Below are 17,040 nucleotides of genomic sequence, written 5' to 3' on the forward strand. Positions count from 1 at the left end.
ACACGCCCAACCATGTAGCTGTCAGTGAGCACGTGTATCCCAGCCCTGAGCTGACATTCATGGACAACTCAAGGCCAGCACTTGCATGACTCTGAGAACAACCTGCCCCAATGGCCCACTGGCTACTCCTTAGTCTCAGCCCTGGACAAATGGACAGAAAAATTCTGGGATGGTATGACCTGAGGCAGAGGCAAAAATTGGCTTTGAGAAGTCTTAACAGTCTCTCACAGGAGATTTCATGAAGGTCTCTGGGGTTGGGTGGGGATAAAGATAAGAGGGGAAGAATTGAGCTGGTGTGGGTTAGGGGTGGAGGCCCACCTTCCCCAACACTCCCCTCCCCAGCACCTCCAGCATCCTGTAAGCCACAAGCTACGGGCTACACAAGGCCAGGCTCAAGGCAGGCCATGACCCCTGTGCTCCACCCTCTCTTACCACAGGCTTCTGCCACCCTCAGGGTACACAATGGGAAACTCGACCATCACAAAGCTCTAACTGTCTTCAAGCTTGAGCAAGAGAAGGGGAGTCCAAGCTGACCCCTTCTTCATCTAGCACCCACCCCGAAGCCACACTGCTGCTTAAACTCAGACGTGCGGAAGTAGAATGGTTTCCGTAGGCAAGGAGGACTGACTAGAAGACCTTGTATGGGTTTTCCATCCCATATCCTGTGATCTACTTTGTGATATAGAGGCCAACAGAGACAAGAACAAAGGCTTGCTGGACTCAGGCAAGAGCCATGTTCTCCTGGGCCAGGAAGCCTGATAGCTTACCCAAAACACAAAGGAGTCATCATGGGAGGGGATAGCCCAGACTACAGAGTGAGTCCTAGGGCAGCCAGGGCTACATAGAGAAACCCTGTCAACAAGAACAACAGAATACCTTTCCTAGCCAGGTGTAGTCCTAGCACTCAGGACTTGGAAGCAAGAGGATCATGATTTAAGCCAGCCTGGGCTACACAGCAAGTTCCAAGACAGCCTGGTTAACATAGTGACACCTTGCCTCAAACAAATTTTGGGGACAAATGAAAACTGTCATTGGCATACACATGTCACTCAGTAAGTAAAATGATAAAAAGGTTAAAGCCAGCCGGGTGCGTGGAACATGTCAGCAAGGCTAGCAGGTAGGAGCTAGAAGCAAGAGGATCAGAAATTCCAAGGTCAACCTCAATTACAAACGGAACTGGAGACAAGCTATAGGTCTCAGAAGCAGCTTACTAGGGAACCTGTGACCAAGGCATCGCTGGTGGTGGGAAGATACACACCAGCCATTTGGAAAAGAGCTGGTAACAATGTCTGTGACAATTAAGGTAAAAGACATGGTCTATCTCAACTGCCCTGGGAATTAAGCCCCAATAAAGGAAAAGCATTGTTCCATAAGAATAAACACAAAGATTATCACCCCAATATCATTTTGGAGGTGTTGCAAAAATAGCTGGTAATAATTCCAAGTTCATCAAGAATCATCAAGCAAGTGCTGGCTAGGTACACTCCAAAATATCATGAACCACCAAAAGAATGACTTTAACAGAATAAACTGAGAGTCCCAAGGGCTAATGGCCAAAGTTCAATCACTGGGACACACAATATGGAAGGAGAGAAACAAGTCCAGCAAGTTGTCCTCTGACTTCCACAAGTGTTCCGTGAAGTGCACAAGTACATACATGACTGTGCATGTACACACACACACACACACACACACACACACACACACGAACAGACTAGATAGACAAATGATGATAGATGATAGATAGATAGATAGATAGATAGATAGATAGATAGATAGATAGACAGATAGACAGATAGATAGATATAAAGATAATAGGTAGATAGATGAGATAGATAATAAGTAGATGATAGATAGATAATAAGTAGATAGATGAGACAGACAGATAATAGGTAGATGGTAGATAGATAACAGAAAGACAGACAGACAGACAGACAGGATGTATTTTTTAAAAATTAATTGGCAAGATTGCCAGGATAGACAGATTCCAACTTCCACTGGTTGGATTTACGCTTTTTTGACTTTGTGATAGTGTACATTCAATACAAACTAAACTTTTGAGTTTTGATTTTTGATCTTTCCCTGGTTGGTAAGATGCAGTGTGATAACACTCTTCAAAAGCGGGGCATCAACAACAAGCTGTGGCTCACAGTGGGCCACAAGGTTGTCAGGGGAAGCAAACAGCAGTTCCCGATGCATACAGTTCCCAATTCACACAGTTCCCGATTCATACAGTTCCCGATGCACACAGTTCCCGATGCACACAGTTCCTGATGCACACAGTTCCCAATGCACACAGCGTTGCTGAACCTGGGTGCTTGGCAGGCCGGGTAGAGTCAACACTTGTTCAGCCTCAGATATTTTCAAGTCAGGATAAGTTGATTGGAACATAAGAGAGGACCAAGGAGCACCCAGGCAGAAAAAGTGGGATTTGGAACATGTAAAATACAACCCTACTTTGGTAAAGAACTTGATCACCCGTAGGAAACAGAACCCTGAATACACAACCATGTTCTTTGAGGGGGCAGATACCACCGGGGCAGGATACCCACCTCGAGACCGCACTGTGTATGAGTGAAAACAAAAGTTTCCTCTGTTAAAAAAGACTTAATTTCATTTAAGTAGCAAGAGATATTTATTTTTAAATTATTCCTGATTTTGTTTTCATAAAATGACTTAAGTTTTAATGCACTGAAAAGAATTTAATGTTTTTGTTTGTTTCATTTACAATCTCAAAGTTCAGAGGTGGCTCACGAAGCCAGACACAAAGTACGACTGACACAGAGAGCCAGGCACTGGCAAGGTGGCCTTCTGATTATAGGCAAGCATTTCACCAACTGAGCCACATCTGCAGTCCTTGATCACCCAATTTTTGACAAGTGTCCACAAGAGGACAAAATGGAGAAGGATATTGTCTCTGATAAATACTGTTAGGAACACCCCACACTAAAAGTCAGCTCACAGCCAGCCAAGACTAAATATGCCAACGTCATCTAACTCCTAGATGAGAGCTCAACAGCTAAGCTCCTTGACACTGGTCTTGGTAATTTCTCAGATATGACAACAAAGGCTTAGACAGTAACAGTGAAAAGAAATACAAAGGGCTGCGTGCATCATAAACTCAGATGTTTCTGCACAGTCAAAGGATTATCAGCTGACTGAGAGGATGATGCAAGACAGCTCAGCAGGTAGAGGCTCCTGGCACCTAATGGTGTGAGCCTCACGGCCTGGAAGGGCAGAAAGGAGAAAAGTGACTGGGCAAAGTTGTCCTCTGACCTCTGTGGGAGCATGAGGACACATGTGCATGAGTGCACATGCACACACACACACACACACACACACACACACAGCCACACACATAGCCACACACTCTCTCACACACACTCACGCGCACAATAGTAAAAAAGCAAAAAATTAAAACTCTAATAAAATAGTAAAGCAAAGTCCTATACTGACATTGTTTAAATGATATAAAACCAACTAAATGCTGTGTGAAAAAGCAATCTCATATCACCTTATACCTCAAGGGTGGCCACTATCAAAACATACAAGTGTGGCTGAGGACGTATAGGATGGGACCTTAAACGTGGTGTTGGTAAGGATGTGGCTGCTGCAGCCACCATGGATGGTGGCATAAGCATAGAGGGGCTTAGAGAAAATGGAGCAGCAGGATGGTTCTGAAGGCAAGACCACTTGCTGTCAAGCCTAGGAACTTGAGTTTGATTCCTGCTCCTACATGGTGGGGGGAAAGAAGCATAGAAAGCTGCCCTGTGCACACCACATGCATGTGCAAGCATGCACACACCTAGACACACAAACATGATCCCTTAAAAATCTGAGAAGGGATTGGAGAGACAGCTCAGAGGTTAAGAGCACATGCTGCTCTTCCAGAGAACCCCCTGGGCAGCTCACAACCAGAGATGCAATTCCAGCCCCAGGTGATCCAACACCCTCTTCTGACCGCCCCCACCCCCCAGGGCAGTTGCACTCACTCGCACGTATCCTAACAGAAACACATTCACATGCACATAACTGGAAATAATAAAACAAATAATTTTAATCAAATATATAAACAAAAAGGAAAATCACCATGTGGCATAGGAATCCCTCTTGTAGTCTCGGTACACATTGTGACACCACCCACAATGCTCAAGATACAGAAACAACTTACATGTCAGTTAGGGAAAGAAATACTGTGTATATAATACATATATAATATATATAACAATAGACTGTTACTGCACTGTAAAAAGAAAAATCCCTCTGTTTGCCATGGATGGGCTTGGGGGACATTATTCTAAGTAAACTAGTCATGGAAGAAAGAATAATGCACAATCGCACTTGGATGGGGCATCAAGAAAACAAAAGTTCAGTTCTCAAAGAGAGATAAGGAACTGGTGGTTACCTGCTGTGGGGCAGGAAACTGGGCCTGCCTGTCAAGGACAGAGATCACCAGCCATGGAGGAGGAACAGCTTTGGGGACTGCAGTTGATCGAATTGTATTGTTTGGGGGAATTTTAATAGCTCTTGTCATGAAAAAGCTAAGGATTTGGGGTGACAGACACCCAGTCTTCCTCACTGTAACCAATGACTATCTGTATGTCTGTTGTAGTTGTCACATTTACACACAAAATTTATTAAAAGCCAAAAACCCAAGCATGTTGTAGTGAAATAAATAAGAAGGTGCCACAAAGAGTAGCCAGGGTTATTATAACATTGCTCTTCAGGAGGGCAAAGAAGTGCAATAAACCAAATAAATAAATAAATAAATAAATAAATAAATAAATAAATAAATAAATAAATGAATAAAAATCCATGACTTCCCCTCTTCTTTTGAGACAAGGTTGTGTTGGAGACCACACCGTGAGAAAGTAAGCCTTTCACAGCTTCCCACCCTAATAAGCCAAATAGCCTTGTATTAAAGAGCCAGTCACCTCCTTCTCCCTAGCTCTTGCTGGTACCAAAGACCCTAAAAGATTGAATTATAGTCCCCTCTTCCTTATCTCTTCCTGACTCCCAAGACTTCAAGGACCTGAGCCCAGACTGATACCCGGAACTGTTAAGGAGGAATCTACATTCCGGAGATAAGACTCAGAGTGCCTCCTGCCTGCAGTCAGAATTTGGCCTTCATGTCCCCAGATGCCCACTTCTTTGTTGTTTATTAATTCCCCCTCAATCCCTCCCTATTTCCCTTGCTGTGTGCTTAAAACCTGGCGTTTCAGCCTAATAAACTGAGACCTTGACAACTCTTTGCTTGGTCTCGCTTCTCTTTCTTGCTCATTTCTCTTCAGGTTTGCGGTCCCCCTCACACTCACGAATAACTGGGTCCTGCTGGATGGGACAATGTTGCATGTGTCACAGCTGAGCTTAAAGTCACTATGTCATAGGCACCAACAACCATGCCCCATTCACACAGTGCTGGGGAAGGAACCCAGGGCCTGCTAGGTAACACTACCACCTGAGCTGTAGCCCCAGCCCCACAATGGATTCTTAAACTTCCAAAATGAGTAGGAACTCTACACACCTAGGGGCAGTGGCTAAGAGCACTTGCTGCTCCCCCAGAGGACTGGTTTCTAGCACCCACATCGGCTGGCTCACAACCAGATGGAACTCGCGAGCCAGGGGATCTGGCGCCCTCTTCTGGTCTCCATGGATACCCATATACTCACCTCCCCCACACACAAGCACACCACACCCAGACACAAACTCACTACATATCGATATGAACCGAATCCTGAGGGTGGGGCAAAGGGCCAAGGAGGCGCTTATTACGTGTGAGAAGTATGCATTACAGCGCAAGCAGAAAGCACTCTGATTGTCCTGGGGTTAGAAAAGACAGATCATTTTTCAATTCCTGTCCGTGTTTGGATGGTACGTCTTTCAGTGTAGCAGAGTTATAACTGGACAAAACGACAAGGCAATCTTTGTTCTGAAAAAAAAAAGTGCCCATGTGTTTTTATGTGTAAAGTATACACTGAAAAGCACCACTGTGTTGAAAAGTCATGACAAGCCATCATGGTGACATCGACCTGGAATCCCAGCTGGAAGAGAGAGGATCAAGATTCCAAGGCTATCCTCCCTGACAAGGCTAGCTGGAGGCCAGTCTAAGCTACATAACTTCCTACTTCAAAAAAAGACAAACAAAAGCCAGGTGGTGGTGGTGGTGGTGGTGGTGGTGGTGGTAATAGTAGTGGTGGTGGCGCACACCTTTGATCCCAGAACAGAGGCAGAGGCAGGTGGATCTCTGAGTTCAAGGCCAGCCTGGTCTACAGAGCAAGTATCAAGACAGCCAGAACTACACAGAAACCCTGTCTTCAAAAACCAACCAAAGAGTGTGTTCACTCAATGCCACCGCCACTCTCTAACGCCAGGACACCTCTTGCTTGCTGAGCTCCAGCTGAAGGAAAGGGGGGCATGATGGTTTGTATATTCTTGGACCAGGGAGCATTTGGAGGTGTGGCTTTGTTGGAATAGGTGTGTCACTGTGGGTGTGGGCATAAGATCCTCACCTTAGTTGCCTGGAAGTCAGTCTTCCACTAGCAGCCTTTGGATGAAGATGTAGAACTTTCAGCTCTGCCTGCACCATGCCTGCCTGGATACTGCCATGCTCCCACCTTGATGATAATGGACTGAACCTCTGAACCTGTAAGCCAGCCCCAATTAAATGTTGTTTTTATAAGAGTTGCCTTGGTCATGGTGTCTGTTCACAGCAGTAAAACCCTAACTAAGATAGGGGGTAAGTAAGGAGGTGTCCATACCATGGCTCCTACAAAGCAGACTGTCTGCAAATCCACTGGTGGTAAAGCACCCAGGAAACAACTGCAAAACAGCCACTCACAAGAGTGCACCCTCTACTGGAGGAGTGAAAGAAACCTCATCCTTACAGTCCTGGTACTGTGGCACTCCATGAAATCAGACTCTATCAGAAGCCCACTGGACTTCTGATTCGAGAGCTTCCCCTTTCACTGTCTGGTGCTAGAAATTTCTCAGGACTTCAAAACAGAGCTGCGCTTCCAGCTATTAGTGCTTTGCAGGATGCAAGTAGGCCTACCTGGTTGGCCTTTTTGAAGATACCAGCCTGTGTGCTATCCATGCCAAATGTGTAATAACTATGCCAAAGATAACCAGCTAGCACACCGCATTCGAGGAGAACGTGCTTGGAATAGGGGATTTTTGGAGGGGAAAGTAGGAAAGGGAATAACATTTGAAATGTAAATAAAGAAAATATCTAATAAAAATAAATAAATAAATAAAAAGAGTCCACTGTGAGAGGAAACATTTCATTCTCAAAACAACAAACAAAAGACAAAAAACAAACAAACAAAAAACCCCACTTTTCTTCTCTTTTCTTCTTCTCCCTGTTATCAGTAGTTTTGAATGTTAGATATTTTTTCCAATGGGGTCAAAGGTACCTAAGTATATGATTGCAAGTGGAAACAGAGGGGACAGAATCAGATAATAACAGTTTTTCCATGTTTGTTTGTGTGAGAATTTTTAATATAAATGCAAGATGGAAAGCATTAATGCAAGCAAAATGTTTCAGTGAACACATTTCAACAGTTCAACTTTGTAACAATTATAAATAAACCTGCTAAAATTTTCTGGACAATGCCAGCATTTGGATTTTTTTTTAATAAGCAAATTTCTTATTGACAGCAACATAAAACAAAACAAAACAAAGAACAAGCAAAATGGCATAACATACAAGTTTCTATTGCTGAAAAATATTCCTTGAAAAGAAAAAAATCAATAAATAATAAATTAAAGTTAAAAATTTCCAAATGAGCCGGGCGTGGTGGCGCACACCTTTAATCCCAGCACTCGGGAGGCAGAGGCAGGCAGATTTCTGAGTTCGAGGCCAGCCTGGTCTACAAAGTGAGTTCCAGGACAGCCAGGTCTATACAGAGAAACTCTGTCTCGAAAAAAACCAAAAAAAAAAAAAAAAAAAATCCAAATGAAATGAATTCCAAATGAATTGACCTACTTTTTAAAAAAGATTTATTTATTTATTTATTTATTTATTTATTTATTTATTTATTTTATGCATATGGTACACTGTAGCTGAATAGATAGTTTCGAGCCTTCATATGACTGTTGGGAATTGAATTTTTGGGACTTCTCCTCACTCAGGTCAACCCCGCTCACTCTGGTCGGCCCCGCTCACTCTGGTCGTCCCCGTTCTGATCAACTCTGCTCGCTCAGTCCCTGATTGCTCCGGCCCAAAGATTTATTTATTATTATACATAAGTACACTGTAGCTATCTTCAGACGTGTCAGAAGAGGGCGTCAGATCTCATTACAGGTGGTTGTAAGCCACCATGTGGTTGCTGGGATTTGAACTCAGGACCTTTGGAAGATAAGCCAGTGCTCTTACCCGCTGAGCCATCTCACCAGCCCCAACCTACTTTTTTTTAACCATGTGAAAAATGAATCTATGGATCCAATCAAACATTCTCTCTCTTTCTCTCTCTCTCTCTCTCTCTCTCTCTCTCTCTCTCTCTCTCTCTCTCTCACACACACACACACACACACACACACACACACACACAGAGGCATGCAAATGTGCATTTATATTTGTTGTTAGAGAAGTTTTGCTCCAACTGATCTCATTTGCCCATGGGGCAAATGTTTACTGACATGAGACTCATTTAGTAGTCAGTGCCTACACTTAAGTATCTGCTGTACGCTTGGCACGGTGAAGTTTAACTGCACTTCCATAGCCAAGCCCTTATAATCTTATGACCTTACTGTTTTACACACAGGACCCTGATCTTTGCTTAGCCACCACACTGGAAGTGCAAGACTTGGCACAAAGGCCACCCACCACCTGGTGGCACCCAGTGGGATATTCTCTTTCTACCCCCAAGAGCCATGATAGTTTACCCTCAGGTCCTGAAGGTACCCCACCAGTCACCCCACTGTGTAAGGTCTCAGAGTTTGTGGTCAATGCACAGAAGTCACCAGCAGGCACTTTCTGCTCTTTGTGTACCCGAAACAGAAACACACCTAACTGACCCCATGAATCCAGAGTATCGATCATTATACTAGAAGAACCTACTATTCACTAGGTTCATCTTCCGAAAATAATCCATGGGCACTCTTTACAGCGTCCTACCTGTGAATACCTCCAGTGATGAGGAAGTCACATTTCACCAGTGGCTTCTACTCAACTGCACTTTTGTCCAGTGTCCCCAGATGAACTTTTTGTTACCATAAAATCCACAGTGATGTGCACACATGTGACCATTGATAAGGCTGGCTCCCAATCTGCCAGCTGGGATTCAATTTCACCCCAAACATCCCATTCCAGGAAGCCTCCTGCCTAATACAATTAAAGAGGATGATCTCGCCTTTGGTGAGGTCGGTCTTGTTCTACTTCTAGAAAGTGGATATTTTTAATTGTCACACTTCGTACTCAGCCAGGGTCACCAGAAGGCATCTATGCTGAGGGTAAAGAGGGTGAGTCAGAATTCTTTCTGTGCAGCTGAGTTCTGGCAGTTCATCTAATTTTCCTGTCATTCTTGCTGTGTCTCCTGCTTTTCCCAAAAAGTCTATGGGTGGCTCCCTGACCCAGAAGTCCTGCAGATTTCAGCGTTGTTCTTGTGCACTGATCAGTGGTTTCTGTTTACCAAGCTTCTCAGAATAGTCCACTGGTGGCAAGAAAGTCTACATCTGAGAGTTCATCTTTGCTCCCAAAACAATTTAGGGTATTTCCACTGTTCGTGGTTGTCACAAGTAGATGGTGCGACCCTATCACTGAAGACGTCGCATGTTCCTATTGTGAGACATAGAAGAATCATGTGAGGACTCAGCTGGAGGCTTCCCCCTTGCTGGACAGCTTTCATAGAGCCAGAGGTGCTGTGCAGGCTTCTAGGGGAGAATTGTCACCGACCCGTCTCACTCAGCTGCAGACTGTGAGCTATACTGCCAACCTGCTAGGCAAGATATACCCACTGGTGTGATCCTGGCACAGCATGATGAAGTAACCAGTTGCTTTCTAATTGGATTTAAGACCTTCTCTACAGTGGGGAATTCATGCCTGCTACTGCGAATGTGGTCAAAAGTCCATGGCTGGACATTCAGAGTTCTTAATGGATTACTGCTGTTCTGTTTTGGGTTGTTTGTTGTTATTGTTGTTGTTGTTGTTCAGTAGAGTTACTCTTTGTCTTGTTTTCATTGTTGGGAAGCACACATTGGTTTCAAAGTTCCATCACCTGGCCACACAACTATGGAGGAGTTGCTGGCTAGTGAGGGTGCACAGGTGTTCCCCTCTCTCCCAGTGAAGCTCAAGATGAACTCCTCGAGGAAGGAGTAGAGCTAGAAAGAAAACTCAGGTTCCCTGACCAGCACTGTGGAGCCCCTCCCAAGACCACACTTCCTCCCTGGTTGTCAAGGGTACATTAACATGAGATATTGACACTTTCTAAAAGCCACCCGAAATTAGGGGTGCCTCAACCTGCTTTGTCTACAGATTCATCAGAGCAAGAGGTTGCTGTCCGGGATGGTTCCCTCCACAAGCTCCGGTCAGAGATGACTACATTCAGGTAAGAACGTTGGTTCAGGACCAAATGATGCCTGTATCTTCCTGGAGGGTGGGGTGTGCAGTTACTCCTTGTTGCATGCCTTTTAGATGGCTGACAGACACGTGCTATGCCATGAAGCCCGCCACAGCTGGGCAATGGGAGTAAAACGTGGGTGAAGGATAAACAAGATCTGAGTAGAAAGTCAAGACAGCGGTTCTTTCTACAAGGCCCCTACAACTCCCGTTTGGCATATGCACCATTTAGACTCAAGGGAGAAGAGAGATAATTCACATTTTCTTTCCTGATGCTGAGGGTACTTTTACTTTTCTTTTAGTTCCCTTTTATATACCTGTGGTATCTGGGGCAACTCATCAGCCATTAAGAAAATGACCAGGCACCAGACCATGCTTTTAGGTCCACCATAGAACCCAGGGTATATACCTGCCACGTTCTTTCCCACCTAGCGTATGCCAGGTACCTCCAGCCAGGGAAGCCATTGACTCTAGTACAATCACAGGGACAGCAAGCCTGCCACAAGCCTTTGTCTCTGTGCCTGAGTTTGTTGTGACAGTCATCAATTCAAATGGGGAAGATTAAAATGACCAAAAAGTTCATTGTGCCCTAGACTCCCAAAGGAGTTCAAAAATGTCTTAAGAAGTGGTTGGGAGGGACCTTTGAGGAGAGAGTAGCTCCCTCCCCAGAGTTGAGGGGAGTCAGGCAGAGCCTCTGGCCCCCAACCCCAAGCTCCCAGCTGCACACCTGCACTCTTTATTGTGGGAATGCTATATAAGGCAACTCTCTACCATACAACACCCCAAACCTTTGTGCTGGTTGGGGCAGAGGGAGCTAGCACGGAAAGGCAGACAAGCCCATCACCTATTCAGTTCCCAGGCCCCTGCAAGTGTCCGGGCCACCCCAGGCTCACTCTTGCCTCTCTGCCTTTTCTAATTAGCTCTGTCCCACTGCCCTGTCACCTTCAAAGCTCACAGTAGGTCCCACACATCATGAGTGCACAACAAACATGACATTAAACAAGGACTATGTGTAAAATAAAGGCAGATAGAGGTTTGATCCTTATTATCTGAGAGCTCAGGTTTGGTTTGGATTTTTTTGAGACAGGATCTTAGTATCCTAGGTTGGCCTAAATTAGGATGGCAGGCCTACAGGCTTAGACCAACCTCAGCCCGTTTATAGAGAGCTCTCTTTTTCTTTTCTTTTCTCCTTTTCTTTTCTTCTTTTTCTCTTCTTTTTTTTTTCCCTCTGTGTTGTACCTACAGCTTCATACGGCAAGTGCTCTACTTAGCTGTATCCTTAACTACAGAAAACTTTAAAAATTGATCTTTACAAATATAATATGATTCTACTTATAGGAGGAACCCAGAGGTCAAATTGATGGAAACAAACAAACGAACGAACAAACAAAAAATAGAGCAGATATCAAAACCACTAGCCAGTGTTTGATGAGTTTGAATTTGTAGTTTAAGGAGTTGGAAATTATGAGAGACCGTGTCTCAAAAAAACAAAAAGGAAAAGGAAAAGAAAAAGAAAGGAAGGAAGAAGAACGAAAGAAAGAGAGGGGAAGGGAGGGAAGGAGGAAGGGGAAAAGGTGGTCCATATTCCCGAGGAACCACACCCCAGGTGATTCTTTGGCTTCTGAGCACGCACACATACAAACCCACACACAAAAATGTGCAGAATACACACACACATACAACCAAAAATTCTCCAACTTCTGTAAATGAAGAATGGTCAAATTCATGGGAACAGAAAACAGAATAGTGGTTTCCGGGCTTTGAGGAGGGGACCAAGTGTTTAAAGTCCGGAGTTTCTGCTTAAGGCAATGAAGAGAATCTCATCTGTGATGGACGGGGATGACGCTGCACACGGAGGGAGGCGAGTTTAATGCTATCGTGCTACTTGCTTAACACAGTGGAGGGGACACTTAGTCCATGTGTGTGTTCAAATACAAACACAAGTACCAAATAACTCTCCAATTAAGTGACTACCTATGAAGAAAGGGAAAAACAAAGCCAGGCAGTGGATTGCCGCTCCAGTGACCAGATGTGGAGGTTCCGTGAGTGGAGGCCACACGGCTCTGTGGGTGGAGCCCACGTGGCTCTGGCACCAGGAGAGCTCTGGAAAGGCAAGCCGCTTCCTACGCTTTTTTTTCCCCTTTTATATACATTGTTTCTTCTTGTGAATTATCTTTAAATTTTGAAGTTTCTTTAAAAATAATCAGAACAAACATCAGGCATGGTGGTGAGAGCCTTAAACTCAGCACTGGGCCAGTGGAGGCAGGAGAGTCAGAAATTCAATATTATGGGCCATTTTAAGGCCAGCCAGGGTTACCTGAGATCCTGTCTCAAAAGAAAGAAAATGTATATTATTAATCATAATAATATACATTTTATGTCATTGTAGAAGCTTAGAAATAGGAACAAAAGAGCAAGGGACATCTTGATATTTTTATTTCTTATATTTAAAAAATTCCACATCATCATGGCCATATTGAGTGTATGTATCCATAAAATATACCGTAGCCATTTCCCAGCTCCGTACATGTTTTTCATAATTCTAATATTTCACAGTAATGTTTAAAGGTGTGCTGGCTGTTCCTTTTGGAGAACAGTTCAGTCTCACCCATGTTCACGTCTCTGTGCCTCCCTCCCCTGCCTCCCTTCTGAGCTGACCTTAAGATTACACCCATGACAGCAGATTTCCACCTTGGAATGACTGAGCATATGGGTGCAAACATTTTAATAGATCGGCCTCTTTTTATAATTTTTTTTTTTACTTTTCATTGGTATAATCATAATTTATGGGATACAGGGTGTTTCCCCCCTTCTCCAAAAGTTGCGTGTATCCTAGACTGGTCTCTAACTCATCATGTAGCCAAGGATGACGTTAAACCCTTGAAGCTCCTGCTTCCACCTGCCCCGTGCTGGGAATGCAGGTTTGGCACCACCACGCCTGGCCTGGTTTTCCCTTGGCTTATTTGCTGGTCGGTTGTGTTCTTACTGCTTTGGATATTCATCCCTCCCTGGATTCTCTGTAGTTATTTTCTCCCTCTTGGCAGACTGCCTCATCACTGTGTCTGTCGAAGCTAATTTGTTTGAAATAGTTCATTTGTCAATTTTGGGTTTTGTTCCCTGTGTTCTGGGGATGATATTCAAAAGATATTTCCCCACTTTTGTATTATAGATTTTTGTTGGTGTGTGGGGAGGTGGTATGCATGTGTGTATGTGCAAGTGTGCCATGGAGTCCAGAAGATAAGCTTATAGCGTTGGTTCTTTCCGTTCACCTTTATGTGGGTTTTGGGGATCAAACCCAGGCTACCAGGCTTGCACAGCAAGTACCTGCTAAGGCATCTCACTGGTCCTAAGTTACAGCTTTTTAATATCTGATGTGAGATTGCTTTCTGGGACACTGCCGCTCCCTCCCACAGTAAGTACCATCCTGTCCCATGTTGTGTTACAAGTGGGAGCTCCTTTTCTGCACTGGTGCTGCTCTATACAAGATTGCTGCATCTTTCTCCCATTTTATAAATGATCAAATGCGCATTGTGCAAAGTGACAGATTTCCACGTGGCATTTTTATGTTTGTATCGTGTTCTTGTATCATCGTCACATCCTCCATTATCCTTTCTGTCTCCTATACACCCCCTTCCATTTTCATGTTATATATTTCCTTCTTTGTAAAAATATAGATTCCATATATGGGCACAAACATCTGGCACCATCTTCCCAAGTCTGGCTCATTCCTTTGAACATGATGGTCCAAGGCCCCTTGTAATAAAATCCATAGTCATAAGTAAGATGGAGTCTTCTGTTTGTTTTGTTTTGTTTTTTGTTTTTGGAGATAGAATTTCTCTGTATAGCCCTGGCTGTCCTGGAACTCACTCTGTAGACCAGGCTGGCCTCAAACTCAGAAATCTGCCTGCCTCTGCCTCCCAAGTTCTGGGATTAAAGGCATGCGTCACCACTGCCCGGATGTAAGATGGAGTCTGAATACAGCTTTGATAGATTGGCAAAATCTTCTTAAAAGGCATGCATTTCCTAAGTGAACACCTTTACTTTGAACACACAGTCCAGTGTTTACAGAGCAAAAGCAGAGGGTTTGGGCTTTGATGCTGTAAACATGGCAGAAACTCAAAACCCAAGACCCAAAATGCTCAGGGACAAATCAAGGCGTGACAGTTCTAGGTACAATCCAAGGAATGGATTGTGCAGAGTTGCTGAATCCAACATTGGAGAGGCAAGGACTCTGATCTGAGCCATGGACAGAGCCTGACATCGTGCCCAAGTCAGCATCAACCTTCCCATGAGGAACAGAGCTGGAAAAGCCCATCAGAAGGGCAGCCGACAGGGAGAAGAGACTTTTGAACAAGCCCAGCCACCCAAGGATTCACCATTCAGAGAGACCTGTCTATGTGGGGGCTACCTCTGTCTCCCACAGCTGTGCTGGGGTCTTGTTAAAAGTGAAACTGACTTTCAGAGGGTTCTGGGGGCGTTTGCTACAGGAAAGTCGATGTTCCACTTCAGGGTCCAACTAGCCTCAAACAAAGCCTCTTGCTTGCTTTCAGCTTCTGGGGCCCCTTGGTTGCCTCTGCTACTTCTAGATGTTTCTGAGGTTACAGCAGGCCACAGCATGTTCCAGTCTAGGCAGAGGAAATATAAAAACCAATGCGAATGTGACTCAAGACCCCCTCGTGCTTCTACAGCACCACACAGCTGGAAATGGCAAAGTCTGCCGGCTTCCGGGTTCCACCATTGCCGGGAAGCCACTTCCTTTTCTCCCAACCAAATGAGATCGGCATCTGAGATCCATTCAGTAGATGAGGAATAAGATCAGAAAGGCTCAGGTCATACTGATCACACCGCATTAATAAAGTCCTGAGCTAGGACTCAGCCCCAGCGGCCTGACCTGACTTAACCTATGAGTGGGATGTGACAGAGCTCAGTGGTCCATTCACAAGCTTCATGGACGTAGAAAAGGAACCTGGGAGCAGGCCAGTGTAGCCTTATACAAACCTGGGGTTATTGGATTTGAGGGGGATAAGACAACAATATAGTTCATTATAGTTGAGTCTGTAGTTCAAAGCAGATAAAGCCAGAGAGTCAGAAGCTGAGTATGGTACACAAGACACTTGGGGGGGGGGGGAGATTGAGAGAAAGCGCTAAGGAGATAACTCAGTAGTTAAAACACTTGCCACTCAGAAGTGAGGACCAGAATTTGGATCTTCAGAAACATAAATATTGAGTGGACCTTCTGGCCTGACTGTAAAAGCAGGCAGAGTCCTCAGCAAGATCCACCTTGGTGAGTAAGGTTGAAGAGTCAGAGAGGACGATTCCTGACTTCGAGTGTCATGCATACCCCACTCTGGAAAAACAAAGTGAAAAAAGCCATTTAAAAAGGCACAAAAGTATAAAGCACTGGAGCATAACTAAATGTTATTATATTGGTTTATTTTTAGTATATATATTTTTTTGGTGTGGCTGGGGCTATAGCTCTGTAGGTCAAACATACATGGAGCCCTTGATTCCATCTCCCAGGGCTGGTTTACAGGATGCTGAGTATGGATCCCGCAAGGCAAGCTCTCCGAGAGACTGAGCTACAGTCCCACACTCATTCTTAAGTCCTTGTGTTACATTTTTATTGGAGGCAAACCTTGGGCGAGCTGTCCAAGCTGGTCCTGAACTCACTGTATAATCCAGGTAGGCCTGCACTCAGCCTGCACTCAGCATCCTTCCGCCGCAGCCTCACTTATAGCTGGGACAGCACCACCAGCCCCAGATGAAACGTTCTCGAACCCAAATAGCAAAGACCATCTTTGTGCATTCCGCACTGACATCCACCTTGATTAAGCATGGTGTTAAAACTGAGTATACCACTGCAGTCACCAAGTCTCTGTGTGTGTCCTTGTTCTCTCTGTTGAGCACATCACAGTTGGAGTCTGAGTTTGTGGGGTTTTTTTCTTCTAAGAAAAAGTTAAAAGAAACAGGGTTTTCTGATTTCTTGGTACTGAAATGAATGGGTTTGGACTCTAGCCCCACTGAGTGTTCTCATCCCATAAGGAACATATTTCAATACCCTTGCCTGGAAACTACAAACATTTATTAAGGAAAAATTGCTGAACAGTGGTGGCGCATGCCTTTAATCCAAGCACTCAGGAGGCAGAGGCAGGCAGATCTCTGTGAGTTCAAGGCCAGCCTGGTCTACAAAGTAAGTTCCAGGACAGCCAGGGTTACACAGAGAAAACCTGTCTCTAAAAACCAAAAACAAACAAAATAAAATAAAAATCCCAGGGCCAGTGAGATGCTTAGCAGGTAAAGACATTTGCTGCCAAGCCTGGTAGAAAAAGACAACTGACTCTCACAAGGCATCCTCTGACCTCCATTCGAGTGCTCACACATACAAATAAATAAATAGGGCTTTAAAAATAGAAGATATAGCTTTGTCCTAAGTACAAATTTTCATACCCAGTCACTCATGCAAATTGATGCCTAAAGTTATTTAC

At 44.5% G+C, this 17,040-nt stretch overlaps 16 annotated features.

The window, feature by feature from the left end:
* Positions 1 to 1,070: part of a biological region, named in NCBI's record as "Cd8 alpha DNase I hypersensitive cluster CIV", that runs on past the window's edge. NCBI's record gives its function as "regulatory_interactions: Cd8a".
* Positions 63 to 559: an enhancer, noted in NCBI's record as "E8VI; PCR amplicon for ECR-4". NCBI's record gives its function as "enhancer in CD8+ T cells" and the evidence as "EXISTENCE:transgenic organism evidence [ECO:0001131][PMID:25548254]".
* Positions 70 to 1,070: a DNAseI hypersensitive site, noted in NCBI's record as "CIV-6; the nucleotide coordinates are approximate for this feature". NCBI's record gives the evidence for it as "EXISTENCE:in vivo cleavage assay evidence [ECO:0001075][PMID:9126989]".
* Positions 180 to 499: a conserved region, noted in NCBI's record as "conserved region; ECR4". NCBI's record gives the evidence for it as "COORDINATES:sequence alignment evidence [ECO:0000200][PMID:25548254]".
* Positions 8,437 to 11,962: an enhancer, noted in NCBI's record as "E8I-A; 3.5 kb BamHI/EcoRV fragment". NCBI's record gives its function as "enhancer in T cells" and the evidence as "EXISTENCE:transgenic organism evidence [ECO:0001131][PMID:9354473]".
* Positions 8,437 to 16,106: an enhancer, noted in NCBI's record as "E8I; 7.6 kb BamHI fragment (TG-b)". NCBI's record gives its function as "enhancer in peripheral T lymphocytes and intestinal intraepithelial lymphocytes" and the evidence as "EXISTENCE:knockout evidence [ECO:0001091][PMID:9806635]".
* Positions 8,437 to 17,040: part of a biological region, named in NCBI's record as "Cd8 alpha DNase I hypersensitive cluster CIII", that runs on past the window's edge. NCBI's record gives its function as "regulatory_interactions: Cd8a".
* Positions 9,154 to 9,265: a conserved region, noted in NCBI's record as "conserved region; ECR6.1". NCBI's record gives the evidence for it as "COORDINATES:sequence alignment evidence [ECO:0000200][PMID:25548254]".
* Positions 9,534 to 9,667: a conserved region, noted in NCBI's record as "conserved region; ECR6.2". NCBI's record gives the evidence for it as "COORDINATES:sequence alignment evidence [ECO:0000200][PMID:25548254]".
* Positions 10,425 to 11,425: a DNAseI hypersensitive site, noted in NCBI's record as "CIII-1, also known as HS-1; CD8+ cells; the nucleotide coordinates are approximate for this feature". NCBI's record gives the evidence for it as "EXISTENCE:in vivo cleavage assay evidence [ECO:0001075][PMID:9126989, PMID:9354473, PMID:9354474]".
* Positions 10,963 to 11,181: a conserved region, noted in NCBI's record as "conserved region; ECR7.1". NCBI's record gives the evidence for it as "COORDINATES:sequence alignment evidence [ECO:0000200][PMID:25548254]".
* Positions 11,209 to 11,368: a conserved region, noted in NCBI's record as "conserved region; ECR7.2". NCBI's record gives the evidence for it as "COORDINATES:sequence alignment evidence [ECO:0000200][PMID:25548254]".
* Positions 11,957 to 16,106: an enhancer, noted in NCBI's record as "E8I-B; 4.1 kb EcoRV/BamHI fragment". NCBI's record gives its function as "enhancer in T cells" and the evidence as "EXISTENCE:transgenic organism evidence [ECO:0001131][PMID:9354473]".
* Positions 14,537 to 15,537: a DNAseI hypersensitive site, noted in NCBI's record as "CIII-2, also known as HS-2; CD8+ cells; the nucleotide coordinates are approximate for this feature". NCBI's record gives the evidence for it as "EXISTENCE:in vivo cleavage assay evidence [ECO:0001075][PMID:9126989, PMID:9354473, PMID:9354474]".
* Positions 14,976 to 15,118: a conserved region, noted in NCBI's record as "conserved region; ECR8". NCBI's record gives the evidence for it as "COORDINATES:sequence alignment evidence [ECO:0000200][PMID:25548254]".
* Positions 15,137 to 16,106: a transcriptional cis regulatory region, noted in NCBI's record as "1 kb XbaI/BamHI fragment deleted from construct TG-h". NCBI's record gives its function as "promotes enhancer activity" and the evidence as "EXISTENCE:transgenic organism evidence [ECO:0001131][PMID:9354474]".

This window comes from Mus musculus, chromosome 6, assembly GCF_000001635.26.
Source record: "Mus musculus strain C57BL/6J chromosome 6, GRCm38.p6 C57BL/6J".
Taxonomy (NCBI): domain Eukaryota; kingdom Metazoa; phylum Chordata; class Mammalia; order Rodentia; family Muridae; genus Mus; species Mus musculus.